Genomic DNA, 25,987 nt, shown 5'->3' on the forward strand with positions numbered 1-25,987 from the left:
AGAGAACTCCGAATCACTCAGGCTTGTTCCCTGGTTTCGTTCCCCTTGGTTGATCTTCATCCAAAAACCCTGAGTTCACTTCATCTTAGTGGTCGTTCTCCTGGCATGGGGCTTATACATCCCGACCTATGATACGTGACCAGGGGCCTCTTTTTGAGGTTGAGGTTCGTTGATCTTCCTTGGTGGTTTGTCTCCTCGTGGACTCCTGGGCTGACCTGGTACGGGGTTTATACGTCCCGGAGGCTTATGTGGAAGAGGCGGAAATATGGGTCAGGCTTTGAGCTCTCATGAGTTATGTCTCAGGGGACTCAAGGAGTCCCTCAAGGCGCGAGGATTTCAGGTTAAAAAGAAAGATTTAAGGAATTTTTTCACTTTCGTCACTGACCTTTGCTCATGGTTTATTATAGACTTTTGATTTGCATGTTTAAAGTGTTAAAATTTTAGAAGGAAATCTTTTACAGTTTTTGCATGTTATTATAGAATATAACCTTTGTTTTTCTTGAAAAAGGTACTCTTTTAGATCAGGCTGAAGACTTAATGTTCTGTTTAAGAATTACCTGAGAACATGTCGGGAAGTGCAAAGTCTAGCCAAGGTCACCTTGGGTTCTAGCTATTACTTTAGAAAGCGAAAAAAAAAAAAAAAAGAGGAAAAACTCTTTAAAATCTGTTTTTCTATTAAGCATGACTTTGGGAACAAATACGCCATCTGAGTCATTTGCTGAAACTTCCCCCAAAAGCAGGATGTGGTGGAAAGGAAAAGGGAGCACATGGCGATCTAATATGGACGCCCCCTCCCCAGTATTCTAATTTAAAGTCTCCTTCGCGTGATTGAAAAGTTTTACAAAATTTAAAATGCATCTGGGATTTCTGTTCACGTGTAAAGAGAAAACCTGGCTTGAAACTGATGCGCGCAAGTTCCGATTTTGGACATTTAGATAGAGTTTTAAGCTAGAATCTCTTTGCAAATGAGCAGAATAAAACCCAAGACTGATTATTTCCTAAATAAAATGGCGAATTTGACCCAGGGTAGAAATTCTAGCAACAAGATTGGTATTTTTCCATAATAATGTTAATGAAGCCTATTCCAAAGCTAACTTTAAGACCTCTAAAAGGAATATCAGTATAATTGTCTCTGTTACAAAAATTTGCTAAAGTAAATGCCTTAAAATAATTGAAATTGAATCTCAAAAATTATTAAAATCTCTAATTATAAAAATCTAAGTAGCCCAGTAAAAAATCAGCCCTTTGTTTATTGAAAAGGCTGGCCAAAACATTTCTAATTAGAAAAGGGGCTAGTTGCTTCCCGCCTGTAGCAAATTCTTAAAGAATGTGGTCAATTTACATCTGATTGGTCCAGGGTAGGCCAAACCTGTTCTTCCATGGAAAACAGTTCCTCCCCCGCCTCCCCGCCCCCCAGGCCAATTTTAAAACTTCCCACTGGCAAGCAAGGGGCAGGAAACAATGTAGCTAAACCTTGTTTCTTGACCTTCCCCAGAGGAAAAAATTATGGTCCTTTTAAAATCAAAGGCTGGTCCAGGCCTGCCTTGCCAGGCTCAAGTGTGGTTTTCCAAAGCTGCTGTGAAATTTAAGACCTTGGAGTTTATACCTAGGTATCTTAAAGTGACATAATATTGAAATGTTGATCTGAGTATGTCTAGTATAAAGTCAAGATGATAGAAGTTAATCTATTAATTGAAAATGCCTTATATTTTGTTTGAAATGTATCCTTAAATGTAAAAGTATTGATTTGAAGAATGCTAAGTATTTAATTTGCTACTAAGATTTAAAGCTCTGAAAGTTTGAAGTGCAAATTGAATCGGGAGAAATTAATTAAATAATGTATAACTTGTTTTTGAAAAAATAAAATGTGTTTTCCCTTAAATGATTAGGAATTCAAAATATGTTACTTCTTGGTCTTATTTAAAAAAGAGGATTAATTTTGTCATCTCAACTGAAATTTTTAATACAAAAACCAGTTTAAATTTGATTGATATTCTTTAAAATAATTATAAAAGGTATAAACAGCTAATGGGATTTCTGCTTGTCTACAATATAATGTTGGCCATCTATCTTTTAGGAATTTTGGTTTCCTCTTCCCTTGTTTATTGTGAGAATAAGGAAATCATGTTTTCTGTCAGAGAACAGTGTAGACAGCCACAATGTTGGGCTGCATGACTTGGCAGCCGCCATGTTGGCCGCATGGCCTGCCGTGCCCCTGGGGGCCCGCCATCTTGAAACAACAAAGGCCCCTCCCTCTGATTTAGCCAATCACAAAGGGAATGTCTTCTCACTGAGGCAGGATGTAATTTCAGGGGTGGAGCTTTAAGGCGGAATTTCACTACAGAAATGCAGATGGGGCAGAAAGTGTTTCTAATCTCTTAAATCTAGAAAACCCTGCTTTCCTTAAACTAAGGACAATTAAAGATTATATGTTCCCTCCCTAAACAAAAGTTAAATAGCTTATGTCAAAGTATTTAAAAGGGACTGATAGCAGCAATCCAATTTCTGTGATCCCAGCTGATATTTTAAAACCAGTTTAAATTTAATTGATATCTCTTAATAATTATAAGAAGTATATAATTTTTAAATTATATATATATATTTAATGGTCTTTCAAGTTGGATTTCAAAACTATACTAGAAATCATATGGAAAGCTTTATCAAATAAAAATTAATAAATATATTTTAAGTTTTTGCCTCTGAGAAAGGGCAAAACAAGTTATTTTGTTTAATATTTCTTAAAATACAGCAGTGAAATTTTAAGATGTAATTTGAAATAACAAAAGCTCCTCACTACTGCATTTTAAATTAGGCTGGAGGTGGGGCAGCGTTTGCACCTCGTGTATCAGACATAAAACTTTTACTGAATTTACTAATCCTTGTAAGCAATTGAATCTTAGTAAAGTAAAATTCTTCTAAAAAGGTTACTAAAGGCTTCCCATGATTCCTCTGTATATGCAAATAAGCCAAAGGGGATACTCTTTAACATTTACAGATTGTTGTTAAAATACTAAATCTGACAATAATTAGTCACCATAAATGAAAAATCACTTGAAATATATAGCTTTGCGACAGTATTTGTTAAAATCTCAAAAGGCAACCATGTTCCTTACATTTGTTGCTTGTGTGAGAAAGAAAACTGTCAGGAAGGAAATAAAAAGAGGTTTCCTTCAGATGTCTAACTAAAATTAAAAATCAATATATTGGGCCTCATAAGCTAAATTAAATAATTTGTGTTTTGCCTCCTTAAACAAAGTTTATGTAAATTTACTTAAAGACTAATACCAGAAATTTAATTAATGTCATTTACTGTCCATAACTTAGGACAAGTAAAGTTAAAAGAATAAATCTTATTTCAAACTGACTTAAAATTGGCAAATTGGGCTAAGTGGATATTCAGGGGAACTTAGCAGTCACCTATTAAAAGATAAACTTTTGCAATTTTTAAATAAGACCTCCATCATTATACCAAAAAATACTAGGCAGGAACCAATTCCTGAAGCTTTAACTGTTTTTACTGATGGGTCATCAAATGGGAAAGCTGCCTATCATACTATAAATTCTGACCGAGTCATACTGACCAGTCATACTTCTGTGCAAAGAATTGAATTAGAAGCTATTAAGGCTGCATTGCAAGATTTCCAACAGCCTGTTAACATAATTTCTGATTCCTCTTATGCTTCGGGCCTAGTAAGTAGAATTGAAACTGCCTGGTTGAAATGGTTTAGTGACCAAAGTTTATTCTTTCTATTTAAGCAAGTTCAACAGATTGTGCAGCACAGAAAATACCCTTTTTATATCACCCACATCAGGGCTCACAGCATATTACCTAGCCCATTAACTAAGGGAAAGGCACATGCTGATCAACTGGTTGCTTTATTAAAAGAGGCTTCAGAGTCTCATCAGCTTTTAAAAATCCCAACTTGAAAAACAAAAAAGGGGGATGATGGAGAGATCACCTACAGGTAGGCTGCACCTAGCTTTAATTACTCTGAATTTTTTTCACTTGTGATGCTAATGGATGACACCTGTGGAGCTACATTGGTGTCAGAATAAAAGGAACATCCCAGAGACCACCTGGGGCACGGTAAAGTGAAGTATGGTAACAATCATTTCAGGTAAAAACTATAGTTTCATACTGATCTTAGAAGGCACATTTTTCCTTTACCTGGGAAGGACAGCACAGCTATCCCAAGGTTAGAGGGCTCCAGTTAATATGTCAACTCAGTGTTCTGGGGACCCAAAACTGTAATTTAAATAACATGCCTCAGTTTAACCTGGGTTACCCAAGGACTCTAGATAATGTATTTACCCAAAATGGTAGTTTGGATGGCATGCTGTTTCTGTTTCTGTAAATTGCATTTTTTTGCAAACTAGGTTCCTCATTCCAAACCTCGAGACAGCCAATTTAAAATTGAATTGTCATGACCTAGAGCAAAGAATATTCTTACATGGTATTATTCTACAAGTTTTATTCATAATTTTTGATGCTTTACAACAGTATATTGTGCATTTATCCCAAACAAACTTACAAACTAATATTTACCTTGGATATTTTGAGAATGTGAAGAGATTTATTCCCTCCTGGGGAAGGCACTTAAGCATTCTGTATTGACCTCTCTTGACCTTTTTTTAGGAACAGCATTGCATACCTATAATAAATTATCTAACCAGCTAATTGATGATGTCCAAGCTCTCTCAGGCACTATCAATGATCTCCAAGATCATATTGATTCATTAGCTGAAGTAGTACTACAAAATAGAAGAGGGTTAGATTTGCTCACAGCAGAACAGGGAGGAATATGCTTAGCCCTACAGGAACGCTGCTGCTTCTATGCCAACAAATCTGGGATCGTCTGAAACAAGACAAAGAAGTTACAAGAAGATTTAGTGAAGAGACAGAGAGAATTATTCGAAAACCCCCTTTGGAACAGCTTAAATGGACTCCTACCCTACCTGCTTCCTGCTCTTGGCCCCCTTATAAGCCTTCTCCTAATCCTAGCTTTCGGCCCCTGGGCTTTTAGAAAATTAACAGACTTTGTAAAACAGCAGGTTGATAGCATCCTGGCCAAACCTATTCAGTTACACTACCACCGTCTAGCCATGTTAGACCGTGAATGTGATTATAATGACTGCCAAAACTCCCTCCCTGTGGGGACAGCATGATGCCAGAGGGATGCTTGCCTACTCCCCATAAAAGGAGAAAGGCATGGTCACCGACCTGGGTGCACGGCAAAGCACTGCAAGGGAAGGTCACAAAAACCTTCGACCTCCTCTGGATTTCCCTGTGAGCACACCTGGTTTGCATAGAGGTTGGTATCCATACATAACTATTGGCTCTGCCTCTCCTCCCCAAAAAGATACCAAGAGCCATTGGTGGTGGGATCCCACCATCCCACGGGAGGAACCAGGTCCCTACTCCCCCAGTCGGTTAAAGCCCGCTCCTTAATAAAGAAAAAGGGAGGAAATGTTGGGAGCCATCGGAGAAACCGGCCTAGACAAAGCCATCTTAAGAACAATAAGTTTCTGGTAGTAACCACGTCAAGGCCATTAAGTTCTGGAAACTCCTAGTTACCAGAAACCACGTATGTCCTGAGGTTTGGTCAGCAGCTAAAGATAATTATCTCATACCCTGAAGCAACTACCGCCACAACCGGAGCCTGCTACAACCCTGCTGATAAGCTAATAGGCTTCTACACCCACCCCCCTTCCCTAAAACAATATATATTCTGCCGCTGTAAGAATAAAATTTGAGGCTTGATCAGAATCTTGTCTTGCCTCCATTTCTTCGCGTCTCCTATCCTCTCATTCCCTTACAGGAATCATCACGGTACCCACGTTGCATGCCCTGCGGGTCGGGACACCTCACTCGCCATCCAATGTCCTCATCCATAGGTGCATGATTTTTGTCCAGTCTCTTTCCGTATCCCCCTCACCCCTTTCCCTGCCAAGAATAGCCAGTCCACTCCCTTTCTATGCCCCTGATTCTATTATAATCACCAGTTCATTCTGTTCATCAGATTATTCACTTGATTTTCAGATTCACTTGTTGATAGATGTGTATTTGTTGTTCATAATTTGTATCTTTACCTTTTTCTTCCTCTTCTTTTTTTTTAAATATATTTTATTGATTTTTTTTCAGAGAGGAAGGGAGAGAGATAGAGAGTTAGAAACATCGATGAGAGAGAAACATCGATCAGCTGCCTCCTGCACATCTCCTACTGGGGATGTGCCCGCAACCAACGTACATGCCCTTGACCGGAATCGAACCTGGGACCTTTCAGTCTGCAGGCCGACGCACTATCCACTGAGCCAAACCGGTTTTGGCTTCTTCCTCTTCTTAAAGGATACCTTTCAGCATATCATATAATACTGGTTTGGTGGTGATGAACTCCTTTAGCTTTTTCTTATCAGTGAAGCTCTTTATTTGACCTTCAATTCTGAATGATAGCTTTGCTGGATAAAGTAATCTTGGTTGTAGGTTCTTGACATTCATCACTTTGAATATTTCTTTCCACTCCCTTCTGGCCTGCAAAGTTTCTGTTGAGAAATCAGCTGACATTCATATGGGTACTCCCTTGTAGGTAACTGAGTTTCTTTCTCTTGCTGCTTTTAAGATTCTCTCTTTGTCTTTTGCTCTTGGCATTTTAATTATGATGTGTCTTGGTGTGGTCCTCTTTGGATTCCTTTTGTTTGGGGTTCTCTGTGCTTCCTGGACTTGTAAGTCTATTTCTTTGACCAGGTAGGGGAAGTTTTCTGTCATTATTTCTTCAAATAGGTTTTCAATATCTTGGTCTCTCTCATCTTCTGGCACCCCTATAATTCGGATGTTGGTACGCTTAAAGCTGTCCCAGAGGCTCCTTACGCTATCTTCGTATTTTTGGATTCTTTTTTCATTTTGCTTTTCTGGTTGGGTGTTTTTTGCTTCTTCATATTTCAAATCGTTGACTTGATTCTTACAATCCTCTAGTCTGCTGTTGGGAGTCTGTATAATACTTTTTATTTCAGTCCGTGTATGCTTAATTTCTAGTTGGTCCTTTATCACAACCTCGAGGGTCTCATTAAATTTCTTGTAGATCTCATTAAGTTTATCGGCAGTTTCTAGAAAATTCTTGAAAAACCTTAAAAGTGTGGTTTTGAACTCTATATCCAGTAGTTTTCTTTCCTTCATTTCTGTCATTTGTGTCCTTTTTCTTTCTCTCCGCATTTTTTATGCTTCCCGGTGTTGATAAAGTGGTTTTCTGTGCTGAGTGTCCTCTAGGGCCCAGTGGTTCAGCTTCCCCAATTACCTGAGGAGGACACTTTTGGTGCACCCCCTTGTGGTCTTTGTGCACAGTCTTGTTGTAGTTAAGCCTTGATTGTTGTAGTTATCACTGGGAGGAATTGACCTCCAGGCCAATAGGCTGTGAGAATCAGCTGTTTCTGCAGTGGGAGAACTGTGCTGGAGATACTCCTCTGGGGCAAGACTTGCTTCAATGGGGCTTTGGTGCTCACTGAATCTGCCCCCTGAGTAAGTCCTTTATGGTTCCAGGGAGCTGCAAACTGGATGGTCTCACTCTGACCTCTGGGTTTCCTGGTTCCTGGATCTCTAGGGAGGTGCTAATCTAGCCTTTGCCTGAGGCTATCCAGCAAATGCCTCGGTGCAGGGCTTGGGCGGGGCAGGTCCCACGGGATCAACAGGGCGGGGCTAGCAGTTATGGCTGCTCTCAGTCCAGCCCTCAGAGGCTCTGCTTCTCAGTGTCCTGGTAATCGCTGCAAGCCCCTCAGAGAAAAAGCTGCCCTTGAGTTCCAACCGATGCCAGACAGTCCTGTTTCTCCTGTATGAGTGTGGGTCCCTAGAGACTTGCCTGGAACTGGAGCTCAGAGCCTAAGACTCCCTCTTGATTGTAAACAACAACCGCACCCTCTGCTGCCAGCCTGTTCCGCATGCACTCTGCACCTTAGTATTTTACTTCCGCACTGCGCTTCCTCTGAGTCTCGGTATGCTTTTCTCTTTCCTTCTAGTTGTAGAATTTCCACTCATCCAGCCTTCCTGTGGTTCTGGATGATGTCTGTTCCATCTTTTAGTTGTATTTTTGAAGTGGTTGTTCGAGGCAGCAAACTCCGGTGTTTACCTATGCTGCCATCTTGGTTTCTCTAGCCCAAGTGCAGAACTTTTATCTCTTTCTTGAGTTTATTCCTAGGTATCTTACTTTTTTTGATGCAATTGTAAAGTGGATTTTTAGTTTCCCTTTCACAGAATTTTTTTGTGTATAAAAATGTCATTGATTTCTGGATGTTAATTTTGTATCCTGCTACTTGCAAAATTCATATATCAACTCTAGTAGTTTTTTAGTAGATTCTGTAGGGATTTCTATGTACAATATCAAGACATTTGCAAATAATGACAGTTTTATTTCTTCTTTTCCAATTTTGATGTCTTTTATTTTTTCTTCTTGACTAATTGCTGTGGTTGGGACTTCCAGTACCATGTTGAATAAGAGCGATGAAAGCAGACATCCCTGTCTTGTTCCTATTCTTAAGTGAAATACTTGTAGTTTTGTCCATTGAGTATGATGTTGACTTTAGTTTTGTTGTACATGGTCTTTATTATTTTGAAGTTTGAGTCCTCTATTACCACTTTGCTGAGAATTTTTATAAACAGTGGGTGTTGGATTTTGTTGAATGCTTTTTCTGCATCAATTTATATGAACATGTGATTGTTATCTTTCACTTTGTTAATGTGATGTATCACATTTATTGATTTGTGACTATTGTTCCAGACTTGCATCCTTGGAATAAATCCCACTTGGTCAATGTGTGTGATATTTTTAATGAATTGCTGAATCCTATTTCTAATATTTTGTTGATGATTTTAGCATCTATGGTCATCAGGAATATTAGCCTATAATTTTTTTCTTGTAGTGTCTTTATCTGGTTCATTAATTAAGATAATACAGATCTTGTAAAAAGAGCTTGAAAGTCTTTCTTTCTCTTGAATTTATTTTTGAATAGTTTGAAGAGGAGAGGTATTAGTTCCTCTTTGAATGTTTGGTAATAATCCCCTGTGAAACCATTTGGCTCAGGACTTTTGTTTGCTGGAAGCTTTTTTCATTACTGCTTCAATTCATTAGATGTGATTGGTCTATTCAGGTTTTCTCATTCCTTCTGATTCAATTTTGGAAGATTGTATGTTTCTAGGTATTTTTCCATTTCTCCCTGGTTGTCCAATTTATAAGCATATAGCTGTTTGCAGTATTTTCTTACAAACCTTTGTATTTCTGTGATGCCAGTTCTTATGTCTCCTTTTTCATTTCTGATTTTATTAACTTGGGTCCTTTCTCTCTTTTTCTTGATGAGTTTGGTGAAATCTTGTTCATCTTTTCAAAGAACTAGCTCTTGATTTCATTGATCTTTTGTATTGTTTTTTTTTTCAGTCTCTATGTTATTTATTTCCACTCATCTTTATTATTTACTTCATTCTACTTACTCTTGGCTTTTCTTATTCTCTTTCTAATTCTGTTAGATTTAGGGTTAAATAATTTATTAGAGAATTTTCTTGTTTCTTGAAGTAGGCCAGTAATGCTATGAAGTTCCCTCTTATGTCTGCTTTAGCTGTGTCCTGTAGATTTTGGTTGCTGTATGTTCATTTTCATTTGTTTCCAAGAAGTTTTTAAAAATTTATTTCTTCCTGATTTCATTGGTAGCCATTCATTGTTCAATAGCATGCTATTTAACCTCCAGGTGTTTGAATGTTTTTGGGTGTTTTTATTGTAGTTGATTTCTAGTTTCATGCCATTGTTATATAGAAAGATGCTTGATATGATTACAATGCTCTTGTACTTGTAGAGATTTATTTTGTGTCCTAACATGTGATCTATCTTGAAACTGTCTCATGTGCACCTGAGATAGTCCTTGACAGTCTCTCTCTTGCTGCCCTTAAGATTCTCTCTTTGTTTTTAACATTAGCCATTTTAATTATGTGTTTTGCAATGGGTCTATTTGGGTTCATCTTGATTGGCATCCTCTGTGCTTCCTGAACTTGTGTGGCTTTTTCCTTTACCAGCTTAGGGAAGTTTTCTGTTATTTTTTCTTTAAACAGGTTCTCCATACCTTTTTAACTGTCTTTTTCTTTTGGTACTACCTATAATGCAGATGTTCTATTTCATGTTGTCCCATAGTTCCCTTAAACTGTTCTCATGATTTTTAAGTATTTTTACATTTTGCTGCTCTGATTGACTGTTTTTTTTTTCTACCTTCCCTTCTAATTTGCTTATTTGATTATCTGTTTCATCAAGCCTGCTTTTAATTCCTTTCAGAGTATTCTTGATGTCAGATGTAGTATTGTTTATTTCTGCCTGATTCTTAGTCATGATTTCTATATTTTTTTTTTCAACTTTAAATATATATTTTTTTATTGTCTAAAGTTTTACATATGTCTCCTTTTTCCCCTATTGCCCCTACCCCCCCCAAACCATTCCCACCCTGGGCAAGCCCCCACACCCCTAGGGTCTGTGTCCATTGGTTATGCTAATATGCATGCATACAAGTGCTTTGGTTGCTCTCTAACCTCCCCACCTGTTCTGCCATTTGTCTCTGGATCTATTTTTGTTCATCAATTTATGTTGATCATTATATCCCACATATGAGTGAGATCATGTGATATTTATCTTTCTCCAACTGGCTTATTTCACTTAGCGTAATACTCTCCAGTTCCATCCATGCTGTTGCAAATGGTAAAGGTTTCTTCTTTTTTTATAGTGGCGTAGTATTCCATTGTGTATATATACCATAGTTTTTTAATCTACTCATCTGTCGATGGGCACTTAGGTTGTTTCCAAACCTTAGCTATTGTAAACTGTGATGCTATGAACATAGGGGTGCATATATCCTTTCTGATTGGTGTTTCTGGTTTCTTGGGATACAGTCCTAGAAGTGGAATCACTGGATCAAGTGGAAGTTCCATTTTTAACATTTTGAGGAAACTCCATACTGTCTTCAACAGTGGCTGCACCAGTCTGCATTCCCACCAGCAGTGCACGAGTGTTCCTTTTTCTCCACATCCTCTCCAGCACTTGTCGTATGTTGATTTGTTGATGATAGCCATTCTGACAGGTGTGAGATGGTACCTCATTGTTGTTTTGATTTGCACCTCTCAGATGATTAGTGACTTTGAGCATGTTTTCATATGTCAGCCTTCTGTATGTCCTCTTTCAAAAAGTGTCTACTTAGGTCCTTTGCTCATTTTTTTATTGGATCATTATCTTCCTTTTGTTAATTTGTATGAGTTCTCTGTAAATTTTGGAGATTAAACCATTTCTGAAATAGCATTGGCACATATGTTCTCCCATGCAGTGGGCTTTCTTGTTGTTTTGTTGATGGTTTCTTTTGCTGTGCAGAAGCTTTTTATTTTGATGTAGTCCCATTTGTTTATTTTCTCCTTAATCTCCATTGCCTTAGGAGCTGTGTCAGTAAAGATATTGCTACAAAATATGTCTGAGATTTTGCTGCCTATGGAGTCTTGTAGGATTTTTATTGTTTCCTGTCTGACATTTAAGTCCTTTAGCCATTTTAAGTTTATTTTTGTGTATGGTGTAAGTTGGTGATCTAGTTTCATTTTTTTTGCATGTATCTGACAAATTTCCTGGCACCATTTATTGAAGAGACTGTCTTGACTCCATTTTATGCTCTTGTCTCCTTTGTCAAATATTGAGCATAATGTGTTGATTTCTGGGTTCTCTGTTCTTGTCTGTTGGTCTATATGTCCGTTTTTGTGCCAGTACCAGGCAGTTTTGAGAACAGTGGCTTGATAATATAGCTTGATAGCTGGTATTGTGATCCCTCCAACTTTGTTCTTCTTTCTCAGGATTGCTGTGGCTATTTGGGTTCTTTTTTTATTCCAGATGAATTTTTGGAGAATTTGTTCTAAATCTTTGAAATATGCTGTTGGCATTTTAATAGGGAGTGCATTGAACCTGTAGATTGTTTTGGGTAGTATGGACATTTTAATGATGTTGATTCTACCCATCCATTAACATGGGATGTTCTTCTATTTGCTTATGTCTTCTTCTATCTCTTTTTTCAATGCCCTATAGTTTTCTGAGTATAGGTCTTTTACTTCCTTAGTTAAGTTTATTCCTAGGTATCTTAATTTTGCTGCAATCATAAATGGGATTTTTTTTTTTTAGTTTCTTTTTCTGTAAGTTCATTATTGGTGTACAAAAAGGCCATATACTTCTGGGTGTTAATTTAGTATCCTGCTACATTGCCAAATTCGTTTATTAGGTCTCATAGGTTTTTGATGGTGTCTTTGGGGTTATCCATATATAGTATCATGTCATCTGCGAATAAGGACAGTTTTACTTCTTCTTTTCCAATTTGGATGCTTTTTATTTCTTCTTCTTGTCTGATCGCTATGGCTAACACTTTGAGTACAATATCAAACAGGATTGGTGAAACTGGGCATCCCTGTCTTGTTCTCATTCTTAGGGGAAATGAGTTTAGTTTTTGTCCATTGAGTATGATGTTGGCTGTAAGATTGTCATATAAGGCTTTTATTATATTGAGGTATGATCACTCTATTTCCACGTTGCTGAGAGTTTTTATCAAGAAAGGGTGTTGGCCGAAACCGGTTTGGCTCAGTGGATAGAGCGTCAGTCTGTGGACTGAGAGGTCCCAGGTTCGATTCCGGTCAAGGGCATGTACCTGGGTTGCGGGCACATTACCCAGTGGGAGATGTGCAGGAGGCAGCTGATCGATGTTTCTCTCTCATAGATGTTTCTAACTCTCTATCTCTCTCCCTTCCGCTCTGTAAAAAAATCAATAAAATATATTTTTAAAAAAAGAAAGGGTATTGGATTTTGTCAAATGCTTTTTCTGCATTGATTGATATGATTATGTGATTTTTGTCTCTCAATTTGTTTAAGTGATGTATTACATTTATTGATTTGCGGATATTGTACCATCCTTGCATCACTGGAATAAATCCCACTTGGTCATGGTGTATTTTCTTTCTAATGTAATGCTGGATTCAGTTTGCTAGAATTTTGTTGAGGATTTTAGCATCTATGTTCATCAAGGATTTTGGCCTGTAGTTCTCTTTTTTTGTGGTACCTTTATCTGGTTTTGGAATTAGGGGAATCCTGGCTTCATAGAAATAGATTGGAAGTGTGCCTTCCTCTTGAATTTTTTGGAATAGTCTGAGGAGGATAGGTTTTATTTCTTTGAATGCTTGGTAGAACTCCCCCTGTAAAGCCATCCGGAGCAGGGCTTTTGTTTGCTGGAAGATATTTGATCATTGCTTCAATTTCTTTGGTAGTTATTGGCCTATTCAGGTTTTTTTTCTTCTTCCTGATTGAATATCAGGAGCTTGTATTTTTCTAAAAATATTCCCATTTCATCTAGGTTGTCCATTTGTTGGAACAGAGATGCTCATAGTATTTTATTTTAATCCTTTGTATTTCTGTGGAATCAGTTGATACTTCACCATTTTCATTTCTGATTTTGTTTATTTGGGTCATATCTCTTTGTTCCTTGGTGAGCCTGCCTAGAAGTTCATCTTATTTATCCTTTCAAAGAACCAGCTCTTGGTTTTGTTAATCTTTTGTACTGTTTTTTTTTTTTTTTGGTTTCTAAGTTGTTTATTTCCTCTCTGACCTTTATTATTTCCTTTCTTCTGCTTATGCTGGGCTTTTCCTTTTGCTCTCTCTCTAAGTCTTTGAGTTGTAGGGTTAGATAATTTATTATAATATTTTCTTGTGTTTTGAGGTAGGCCTGTAGAGCTATATACTTCCCTCTCAAGACTGCTTTCACTGTGTCCCATAGATTTTGGATTGTTTTGTTTTCATAGTCGTTTGTTGCCATGATGCTTTTTATTTCTTCTTTAATCTCTTTGGTAACCTAATCATTGCTTAATAGCATGCTATTTAGCATCCAGGTGTTTGATTTTTTCCATTGTTTTTATTGTAGTTGATTTCTAATTTTAAACCATTGTAATCTGAGAAGATGCTTGATGTGATTCTGTCTTCTTGAATTTATTGAGACTTTGCCTGTGCCCCAATATGTGGTCTATCTTTGAAAATGACCATGTGCACTTGAGAAGAATGTATATTCTGTGGCTTTGGGGTGAAATGTTCTGAAGATGTCAATTAAGTCCACCTAATCTAGTGAGTCATTTAGGATTGATGTTTCTTTGCTGATTTTTTGTTTAAAGGATCTATCCAGTGGTGTTAGTAGGGTATTAAAGTTCCCTACTATGACTGTATTGCTGTCAATCTCTCCCTTGATATCTTCTAGAATATTTTTTATATATTTGGGTGCTCCTGTATTGGGTGCATATATGATTACCAGAGTTATATCTTCTTCTTAAATTGCTCCCATTAGTATTATGGAGTGGCCTTTCTTACCTCTTGTTATAGCCTTCATTTTGGGGTCTAATTTGTCAGATATAAGTATTGCTATCCCAGCTTTTTTTTTTTTTTTCATTTCCATTCTCCTTAAAAACCTTTTCTATCCCTTCACCATCAGTCTGTGGGAGTCCTTTTTTTCTGAGCTGGGTCTCCTGTAGACAGCAGATATATGGGTCATGTTTTCTTATTCATTCAGCTACCCTATGTATTTTGATTGGGGCATTTAATCCATTTACATTTAAAGGTATTATTGAGAGGTACTTGTTTGTCGCCATTTTTATTCTTTACGCCTGTGTTCCTTCTTCCCTGCCTATTTCTTCTTTTTACAGCAGTCCCTTTCACATTTCTTGCATTGCTGATTTGGTGGTAATAAACTTCTTTAGTCATTTTTTTTTGTCTGTGAAGCTCCTGATTTCACCCTCAAGTTTGATTAATATCCTTGCTGGGTACAGTATTTTTGGATTCTGACCCTTGCTTTGCATGACTTTGTATATTCCATCCCATTCCCTTCTGGCCTGATGTGTTTCTGTTGAGAAATCAGTTGATAGTCTGATGGGAGATCCCTTGTATGTAACTTTCTGTGTCTCTCCGGCAGCCTTTAAGATTCTTACTTCATCATTGGTGTTTGCCAATGTAATTATAATGTGTCTTGGTGTTGGCCTTTTTGGGTTCATCTTGTTTGGGACTCTGTGAGCTTCTTGGACTTGTGTGATGTTTCCCCCCCGAATATCAGGGAAGTTTTCTTTCATAATTTCTTCACATAGGTTTTCCATTTCTTGCTCAACTTCCTCTCCTTCTGACACCTCTATTATGCAGATGTTATTTCATTTTGTGTTGCCCCAAAGTTTCCTTAGGTGCTCCTCTGTTTTTTAAGTTGTTTTATAGTTGCTGCTCTGCTGGGTGTTTTTTTCCTACCTTGTCTTCTATTTCACTGATGTGGTCTTCCACTTCTTCTAGTCTACTGTTGATGCTTTCTATTGTGTTCTTTAATGTAGCAATGTCATTTTTAATTTCTTCTCCATTCTTCATTTCCTCTTGATTTTTACACATATTATTGAATATGTTTTTCATCTTTTTCAGCATCCTTATGACCATTGCTCCGAATTTTTTTTTTTTTTATGTTCAGTTTCCTTTAATTACCCCCAGCTCCCTGGAGGACAGGTACAGGCAGCTAGGCGATGGCAAGAGATGTTCACTTGAATATCTTGCCCTGATTGAAGGCTTTACCCATGTTTTGGAAGGCCCCCTCCCAGAAAAAGTACTCTCACACTAATGTCTCTGTCTCTGCGCTGCCGGGATCCAGCTTCTGCCACGTGTATGATTCATAGTCCACCTACCAGTCTGGACTCAGCAGAAAGGCAAGCTCATGGCCTTGGAAGACCCAGGCTCCAGAAATGGAGCTGCTGTTGTTGGTTTCAAAGAGGATGATAGGGGCAAAGGCATTCTTCCTTAGCTTGTCCAACCACTGGAAAATTCCAGTGATGAGGTTGCAATTCATGAAGGTCTGGGTGTGATCTTCAGGGAAGTGGTACTCGGAGTACCTCAGGGACCAGCTGTTCTTACCAAAGTGCTCCAAAAAGTATGGCAGCACCACTGACAGCGTGTCCTCATTGGAGTACTTGCACTTGAATTCATCCAACACAAAGGTACTCTTGGGCAGGTGAGTAAAGTGTTCCTTGGCCATTGGCTCTCCCTCCAGCGCCTGCTCACACTTGTCCATCTCCTCCTTAGGAGCAGGCGCAGTGGCCTTTTTCTCCTCTTTCTGCTTGGCCTGGGGCTTTGGCTTCTCCTCCCGAGGTCCTTTCTCCTTCTGAAGGGTGTCCCTTTTAGGCTGGCTCTCTGAAAACTTTTTAGCATCAAGCTGGGCCATCTTCTCACAGAGCTTCACCTCCCCCAAGACAGTGCAGAACTGGGGCTGGTTAATGCAGGTGAGGAACCAGTAGTTGGTGTTGGGGAAAGCCTGGCAGAAATATGGCTCCAAGACATGCTTATAGAGTCACAGTAGGGTGCAGACAACTGTGATGTCAGCCAGTGTCACACGTTTTCCCACCAGAAAGGTCCTTGTCTTCAAGTGAACATCCAGCAGCACTAGTATTTGCCTCATGTCCTCTGTGGCCTGTTTGTTGTAGTGCATGATGCCCAAGGTGGGGAACACCCAGGTACTGGCTGGGGGCACTATGTCATTATCAGTAAAGCTCACCCATTGCACCACCTGGGCTGCTGCTTCTGGACTACTTCCCTACATGTCCTCATTGCTCACATATTAGGCAATGGCATTGCTCTCAAATAAACAGAATCATCATCATCTTCAAATGATGGAACCTTGCCTGCAGGAAACTTGCAGAGAAATTCAGGAGTGTGGTTGGTTTGGCCAAAGTGGAAGTGGTGTGGTGCAGAGAGTATGTGGACCTGAGCCCCGCTTACTGCATGGTGATGAGGGCCTTGAAGGCTCTCCAGTTTTCAGGATATGTGTACAGAGTCCCAGCTGCCATGGTGATTCTGCAGAGAAAGCAGATGGGATTCTGTCACTCTGAATTCTTTTTCTGACAAATTGCTTGCCTCCATTTTGTCTATTTCCTTTTCCAATGATTCCTCCTTTTCTTACCTATGGGGGCTGTTTCTTTGTCTCCCCATGTTCACTCCTCCCAGGGTGTCTGGTTATGCAGCTCGCTCTCTCCTGCATTGTCTCTCTCCAGGTGATCTTTGAACTTTCTGTTCACAGATTGCCTCACCAGCTGGGTTTAATTTGCCAGTTATGGGTGGGTATTATTTGATTCAGCTGTTCCTTCTATCTTCTCTGTGAGAAGGTGCAGGATCCAATTGGGTATTTGGCCGCCACCTTTGTGGGTTTGTAGCTGAGGGAGCTGGTCCCTGGGCATTGTGGTTGTAGGGTCCCAGGAGGTATCCAAGGTCTCATTGGTTAAAGGTAAGGTTGGGCTTCCGATCACAGCTGCTCTCCCCTTCAAGATTGTGCAGTCTCTGTGACAGAGCCAGCTGCCAGGAGAGATTTCAGCAGTAGTAGAGGCTGCCCAGCCAGGGGAGCCTGGCCCGTCAGTCCCCAACAATCCTGTGGAGTATAACTGTCCCTCACTCATAAATACAGACACTCCGCACATGTCCACGCATTCTCCTTTTGCTCTCTCACTCATACACTATGTTGCATCCTGCCGTTCCATCAGCCACCATGTTCAAGCCTCTCCTATATGTTTTTGAATGATAGACTTGCTGATAAAGTAATCTTGGTTTTAGATTCTAGCTTTTCATTACTTTAAATATTTCATAGTATTCCTTTTTTGTCTGAAGTGTTTCTGTTGGCTTTTGCCTTCACCAGCTTAGTGAAGTTTTCTGTCATTATTTCTTCAAACAGGTTCTCTATACCTTACTACCTGTCTCCTTCCTTTGGTACTTCTATGATGCAGATGTTGTTCTATTTCATGTTGTCCCATAGTTCCCTTAAACTGTTCTCATGATTTTTAAGTATTTTTACTTTTTGATGCTCTGATTAAGAGTTTATTTTCTACCTTCTCTACTAATTTGCTTACTTGATCATCTTTTTCATCAAGCCTGCTTTTAATTCCTTTCAGTGTATTCTTGATGTCAGATGTAGTATTGTTTATTTCTGCCTGATTCTTAGTCATAATTTCTATTTTTTTTTTCATGCTGAGGTACCTTCCACTAAATTCCTTGCAGTTCCCACTATTAGTTCTATTAAGTTTCTTGTTTTCACTGTTCTTTAAACATCTTTATAACCATTACTCTGAACCCTATATGTGATAACTTGCTTATCTCCATCTTATTTAGGTGTGTTTTTGGTTTTTCTTTAATTTGGGGGTTGTTTCTTGTCTCCCCATTTTAGTTGTCTCTTTGTGTTTGTATCTCTGTATTAGATATAGTTGCTATGACTCCTAGGATTTGTAGTGTTGGCTTTTGCAGTAAATGTCCTGTGGGACTCAGTGGTGTGATTTACTTACATTTACTGAGCTGTATGCTCTAGTCATGCCCCTTTTGAGGATTATTGGGGTTTTCCAGTTCTAATTGGATCTTGATTGTTATTATGCAGTTTATGGGTGGGCTCTCCTCTCAGGTCGGTTAACTGTGAGGCTCGCCATTGCCATGTTATGTGAGCTGCTATAATAGGTGCTTACAAGCCAAAACAAACATCCCCCAAAACAACAACAACAAATAAACAGGAAACAAACAAGAACATACAAAAGATCCTGACAACAACAGCAAAAACCACCACAGAAGAAAAGAGAATTAGGAAAGAAAGAGAAAACATGAATACTAAACTAAAAATAGAGAGAGAAAAAGATAATATTGCTAATAGTGAAATAAAGAATAAAGAGGATACTGGAAGAGAAAATGGGCAGAAAAAAGATTCTAAGAGGAAAGACTAGAGAGAAAGAATAAGAGTAGAGGTAAAAAAAGGAAAATAGTAAAAAAAATACAAGAAGATAGAGTAAGAAAGCAAAAATATTATGCAAAGGTAACAAGAAGAGAGAGAAAGGAAAAGCAAAAGAAAGAATGGAAAGTAAAAAGGGAAAAATGCTTAAGAAAAGGAAGGAGGCCAATAAGAGATATGAAAGAAATGAGAGAAATGAGCAAAAATCTTAATAATAATAATATCAAAGTAATAAAGGAGAAAAAATAAGAAAAATATTGAAAGAAGAAGAAACAAACAAATAAGACATTTTTTAAAAAGCCAGTCATAGGAAGTTTGTCTAGGCAGCTTATATTGTCTGAGGCTTACTGTTTTGTCTGCTGATTTCAGGTCTCCTGGGAGGTACTTTTGGGTTAGCCAATTTCAGGAGCTGTCTAAGTTTGGCTTTCAGTGTTCTGTTGAAGCTGTGGTCAGTCTGAGGCTCTCTGAGAATATCCTCCATCTGCCTCTCTCCTGAGGTTTCCTGGTCTTCCTGCAGTGTCATCCAAAGAATGTCTTTAGGGTGGAGGCAGGAAAGCAAGCATAGCTAGGGCTAGTGAGCCTTCTTCTTAGAGATTTCACCAGCAGGCACTCAATGAGTGTAAATTAATCTCTGCTTCAAAGCCAAACTACTCAATCTCTACCATATCCTCCAAATGTAGTTCCATTTTAGGTGGCCTAATGCATGTTCAGATTGAAAATAGCTTGTTGCCTTTTCTGAAGGAGCAGTTTCAGCTGCCCAGGCTCAGTGGGATTGATCAAGAGTCTCCTGTAAGCATGTTACCTGTCCAATCCACAGGAGGAGGACTAAGCATTTCCTCCTGGTCCCAAGCAAGAACCTTTGAAGGTCTTATTCTTGGAATGGTTTTCTATGAGATGTTCTCCCTACCCCGGGGAGGGACTGCAGAAGGGCTCCAGGGCATGTCTGGCCTGTCTTGCTCAGTCCTGATTGGCTGGACCCCAGCAGTAAGCTAATCTACCAGTTGGAGTGTCTGCCCCCTGGTGGTCAGTGCACGTCATAGTGAGAGGTTGAGTGGCCTTAGCATATCATTGGCACATTATGCTTTGATTGGTTGAACAGATGAACGGATGACCAGACACTTAGCATATTAGGCTTTAAAAAAGTTTTTTTCTTTATTGATTAAGGTATTGCTTATGTGTCCTTATTGCCCCATTTCCCCCCCACCCCATCATGCCCTCACTCTCCTGTTGTCTGTGCCCATTGGTTAGGCTTATATGCATGCATGGAAGTCCTTTGGTTGATCTCTCTTCATTAGCCCCACCCTCCCCTACCTTCCCTCTGAGGTTTGACGGTCTGATCAATGCTTCTCTGTTTCTGGATCTGTTTTTGTTCATCAGTTTATGTTGTTCACTATATTCCATAAATGAGTGAGGTCATGTGATATTTATCTTTCTCTGACTGGCTTATTTCACTTAGCATAATGCTCTCCAGTTCCATCCATGCTGTTGCAAATGGTAAGAATTCCTTCTTTTTTACTGCAGCATAGTATTCCTTTGTGGAGATGTCACATGCTCAAAGTCACTAATCATCCGAGAGAAGCGAATCAAAATGACAATGTGGTATCTATCATCTCACACCTGTCAGAATGGCTATCATCAACAAATGAACAAATGACAAATGCTAGCGAGGATGCAGAGAAAAAGGAACCCTCGTGCACTGCTGTGGGAATGCAGACTGGTGCAGCCACTGTGGAGAACAGTATGGAGTTTCCTCAAAAAACTAAAAATGGAACTCCCATTTGACCCAGTGATCCCACTTCTAGGAATATTAGGATTTTATTATATATGATAGTATGGTCAGTCCTAGCCAGAGCAATGAGGCAAGAGAAAGAAATAAAGGCATCTAACTAGGGAAGGAATAAGACAAACTGTCACTTTTTGCAGATGACATGATTCTGTATATAGAAAAACCTAAAGACCCCACCAAAAAACTATTAGAAACAATAAACAAATACAGTCAAATTTCAGGGTACAAAATTAATGTGCAAAAATCTATTGCCTTTCTTTATACTAACAACAAAACTTCAGAAAGAGAAAAGAACAAAACAATTCCTTTGCAATTGCAACCAAAGCATAAAATACCTAGAAATAAACAAAGAATGTTAAAGACCTATATACTGAAAATTACAAAGCATTATTCAAAGAGATTGAAAAACACAACAAAATGCAAAAGTATCACATGTTCATGGATTAGAAGAATCAACATAGTTAAAATGGCCATATTACCCAAAGCAATATACAGATTTAATGCAATCCCCATCAAAATCCCAGTGGCATTTTTTAAGAAAATAGAAAGAGAAATCATCAGATTTGTATGGAATCACAAAAGACCCCAAATAGCCAAAGCAATCCTGAGAAAAAAGAACAAAGCTGGAGGTATCACGCAACCTGATTTCAAATTATACTACAGAGCTGATAATCAAAATAGCATAATACTGGCAGAGAAACAGACACACAGAGCAATGGAACAGAATGGAACCAAATGTATATGGACAGATAATTTTGACAAAGGAGGAAGAAATACACAATGGAGTAAAGGTTGTCTTCAATAAATGGTACTGGGGAAAACTGGAAAGCCACGTGCAAACAAATGAAACTGGACTACAGTTTGTCCACATGTACAACAATTAATTCAAAATGGATTAGAGACCTAAATATAAGACCCAAAACAATAAGTCACATAGAAGAAAATACAGGTACCAAACTTATGGACCTTGAAACAGAATATTTTATAACCTTGATCCCAAAGGCAAGGGAAGTAAAGGCAAAATATCACATGATCTCACTCATATGTGGAATATCATGAACAACATAAACTGATGAACTAAAATAGATCCAGAGACATAGAATCATGGAACAGAACATCTTATTTCAGGGGAACACCCAACCTGTGTGTGTGCGGAGGGGGTGGAGGGGAACTGTGTGGGAGAGGTAAGAGATCAACCAAAGGACTTGTATGCATATAAGCATAACCCATGGATACAGACAGTGGGGGGTGGGGTGAGGTCATGTGTTGGGGGGGTGAGAACGAGTGGGGAGAGGTCAATGGGGGAAAAAGGATTCATATGTAATACTTTAGAATTAAAAAAACAAATAAAAAATAATAAAAATAAAATAAAATAAATGAGACTATATCAAACTAAAAAGGTTCTGCACAGCAAAAGAAACTGACAACAAAACAAAGAGGTAGCCAACCAGATGGGAGAGGATATTTGCAAACAGTAGCTCCAAAAAATTTCCAAAATATATAAAGAACTAATAAATCTCAACACCAAACAAATAACCCAATCAAAAAGTGGGCAGAGGGCCTGAAAATACACCTCTCCCAAGGAGATGTACAAACATACAATAGATATATGCCAAGATTTTCAACATCACTGGCAATTAGAGAAATGCAAATAAAAACTACAATGAGACACCACTTTACACCTGTTAGAGTGGCCATTATCAACAACACAAGCAATAATAAGTGTTGGAGAGGTTGTGGAAAAAAGGGAACCCTCATTCACTGCTGGTGGAAATGTAGATGGATATAACAGCTATGGAAAGCATTCTGCCAATTCCTCAAAAAATTAAGAGTAGAGTTACCATATGACCCAGCAATCCCTCTCCTATGTATATACCCCAAAATCTTGAAATCCTATACTCACAAAGATAGTGCACATGTATGTTCATTGCAACATTATTCATGGTGGCCAAGACATGAAAAAAACACACACAGTGTCCCATGAGAGTGGACTGGATAAGGAAGATGTGGTACACATACACAGTGGAATACTACTCAGCCACAAGAAAGGATGAAATAGTGCCATTTGCAACAACCTGAATGGACCTTGAGAATATTATGCTAAGTGAAATAGGTCAGTAAGAAAAAGCTAAGAACCATATGATTACACTCATATGTGGGATATAAAACTGAAACTTATGAACACAAACAGCAGTGTGGTGGTTGGCAGAGTGTTAGGGGGAGAGGTCCTAATATAAGGTGACAGGAGAAGATCTGACTTTGGGTGGTGAGCACACGGTGCAATATACAGATCTTGTAACATAAAAACTCACACCTGAAACATATAAGTTCATGTTGACCAATGTTACCCCAAAAAATTTAATACATAATAATATCAAAATAAAATAAGAAGTGGTTTTGAGAGTATTACTCCAATTTTAAGATAAGTTGTACTATGGGTATAATGATACCAACCAGCCTTGCTATCTACACAGAACTCATCCATGAAAGGAAGGGTCAATAGATGTGGCACACTTATTGTTGTCTTATTTTAAGAAATTGCCACAACTACCCCAACTTTCAGCAACCACCTCTTGGATGCATCAGCATCCATCAACATTGGGGTAAGACCCTCCATCAGCAAAAAGTTTACAATTCACTGATGGCTCAGATGATTATTAGCAGTCTAGCCATAAAGTATTTTATATTAAAGATGTGCATTGCTTTCTTTTGTAGAAAAAATACAATTGCACACAGGCTAGACTACAATATAGGGTAATCATCACATTTATACACTCTTTTTTTAATTTATTTTTATTTTATTTATTTATTTTTATTTTATTATAGTAAATCTTTATTGTTCAGATTATTACATTTGTTCCTCTTTTTTTCCCCCCATAGCTCCCCTCCACCCAGTTCCCACCCCACCCTCTGCCCTTACCCCCCCCCACTGTCCTCATCACTAGGTGCACAATTTTGTCCAGTCTCTTCCCGCATCTCCCACACCCCGTTCCCCATCAAGAATAGTGAATCCATTCCCTTTCTATGTCCCTGATTCTATTATAATCACCAGTTCATTCTGTTCATCAGATTATTTATTCACTTGATTCTTAGATTCACTTGTTGATACATGCATATTTGTTGTTCATAATTAGTATCTTTACCTTTTTCTTCTTCTTCCTCTTCTTAAAGGATACCTTTCAGCATTTCATATAATACTGGTTTGGTGGTGATGAACTCCTTTAGCTTTTCCTTATCTGTGAAGCTCTTTATCTGACCTTCAATTCTGAATGATAGCTTTGCTGGATAAAGTAATCTTGGTTGTAGGTTCTTGGCATTTATCACTTTGAATATTTCTTTCCACTCCCTTCTGGCCTGCAAAGTTTCTGTTGAGAAATCAGCTGACAGTCGTACGGGTATTCCCTTGTAGGTAACTGAGTTTCTTTCTCTTGCTGCTTTTAAGATTCTTTCTTTGTCTTTTGCTCTTGACATTTTAATTATGATGTGTCTTGGTGTGGTCCTCTTTGGATTCCTTTTGTTTGGGGTTCTCTGTGCTTCCTGGACTTGTAAGTCTATTTCTTTGACCAGGTAGGGGAAGTTTTCTGTCATTATTTCTTCAAATAGGTTTTCAATACCTTGCTCTCTCTCATCTTCTGGCACCCCTATAATTCTGATGTTGGTACACTTGAAGCTGTCCCAGAGGCTCCTTACACTATCTTCGTATTTTTGGATTCTTTTTTCATTTTGCTTTTCTGGTTGGGTGTTTTTTGCTTCTTCACATTTCAAATCTTTGCCTTGATTCTTGCGCTCCTCTGGTCTGCTGTTGGGAGTCTGTATAATATTCATTATTTCAGTCCGTGTATGCTTAATTTCTATTTGGTTCTTTATCATAACATCGAGGGTCTCATTAGATTTCTTGAGGATCTCAGTAACTTTATCAGTGGCTTCTAGACAGTTCTTGAGAGACCTTAAAGGTGTGGTTCTGAACTGAATATCCTCCATTGACAGCTTTGTCCTGTTTCTTTGTCTCCGCATTTTTTATGCTTTCTTGGTGCACCCCCTAGTGGTCTTTGTGCACAGTCTTGTTGTAGTTAAGCCTTGATTGTTGTAGTTAATACTAGGGGGATTTGACCTCCAGGCCAACTGGCTGTGAGAATCAGCTGTGTCTGCAGTGGGAAAACTTCTGTCCTCCAGGGAGGTGCTAATCTAGCCTTTGCCTGAGGCTATCCAGCAAATGGCTCTGCGCAGGGCTTGGGCGGGGCGGGTTGCATGGGATCAACAGGGCGGGCGAAGAGAGCAGTTATGGCTGCTCTCAGTCCTGTCCCCAGAGGCTCTGCCTCTCAGAGTCCCAGCAACTGCTGCAAACCTCGGAGATAAAGCTGCCCTCGTGTTCCGACCGATGCTAGACAGTCCCTCTTCTCCCATTTGAGTCTGGGTCCCTAGAGACTTGCCCAGAACTGGAGCTCAGAATCTGAGACTCCTTCCCGATTGAAAATGACAACCGTGCCCTCAGCTACCAGCCCGCTCTGCGCATACCTCCGCACCTTTGTATTTTCCGCACTGCGCCTCCTCTGAGTCTCATATGCTGTTTTCTTTCCTTCTAGTTGAAGAATTTCCCCTCAGCCAGCTTTCCTGTGATTCTGGGTGATGTCCATTCCGTCTTTTAGTTGTATTTGTGAAGTGGTTGTTCGAGGCAGCTAACTCCGATGTTTACCTATGCCGCCATCTTGGTTTTCTCCACATTTATACACTCTTGGAAACTAAAAATTTCATGTGACTTGCTTTTTGTGATAGTCACTCTATTGAAATGCCTTGGAAACAAACAAAGTATCTCCAAAGTATGCCTGTACTGAATGTAAGAATTTAACTAATTAAAGAAGGGTATGCATCAATCTTTTTTTTTCTATGTAATAATAACCTGTAGATACTTTTGTTCTTAAATATACACACTTAATTCAATTCAAAAGAGGATAAAAAACCTGAAATATCAGATTTTATAATTAATTTTTCTTACCAAGGAGTTTCATTGATTGTGGCTTGAGTTGTCCCTTTATTGTGCCATGTGCTATTGCATCTGCTGGGATTTCTGCATTACAAACAGATTTAAAAACACACCATATGATCATTTACATATAAATAATTTATATAGGAATATATGTTTCCATGAGTGTATGTATATTGGGTGTAACGAACATGTATTGTTTTTTTTTTTTAAGAAAAGCATTATATTAAAATATCTGGATTGCAGATTCACAAGAACTTAAATTGGAATAGATGAAGCAAGGATATCAGCCATATTATGCTGATGTTTAGAGATGTTTAGTGACTTATCCAAAATCAAATATATAGAAAATGACAAAATTGAAATACATTTTAGAAGTTATGCCACATAATTCCTCAAACAGTGCTTATTCTATGCAAATTCTCTCTTAT

General features: G+C 38.6%; 1 protein-coding gene and 1 pseudogene across 1 annotated transcript in view; both read right to left on the reverse strand.

Annotated features, from left to right (window-relative positions):
- Positions 1 to 25,987, reverse strand: part of LOC118669953 (coiled-coil domain-containing protein 7-like) — a 208,737-nt gene that overhangs the window by 157,109 nt on the left and 25,641 nt on the right. The window lies entirely within an intron of this gene.
- LOC118676676 lies at positions 15,580 to 16,879 on the reverse strand (annotated as a pseudogene).

This window comes from Myotis myotis, unplaced genomic scaffold (genome assembly GCF_014108235.1).
Source record: "Myotis myotis isolate mMyoMyo1 unplaced genomic scaffold, mMyoMyo1.p scaffold_m19_p_1, whole genome shotgun sequence".
NCBI lineage: Eukaryota > Metazoa > Chordata > Mammalia > Chiroptera > Vespertilionidae > Myotis > Myotis myotis.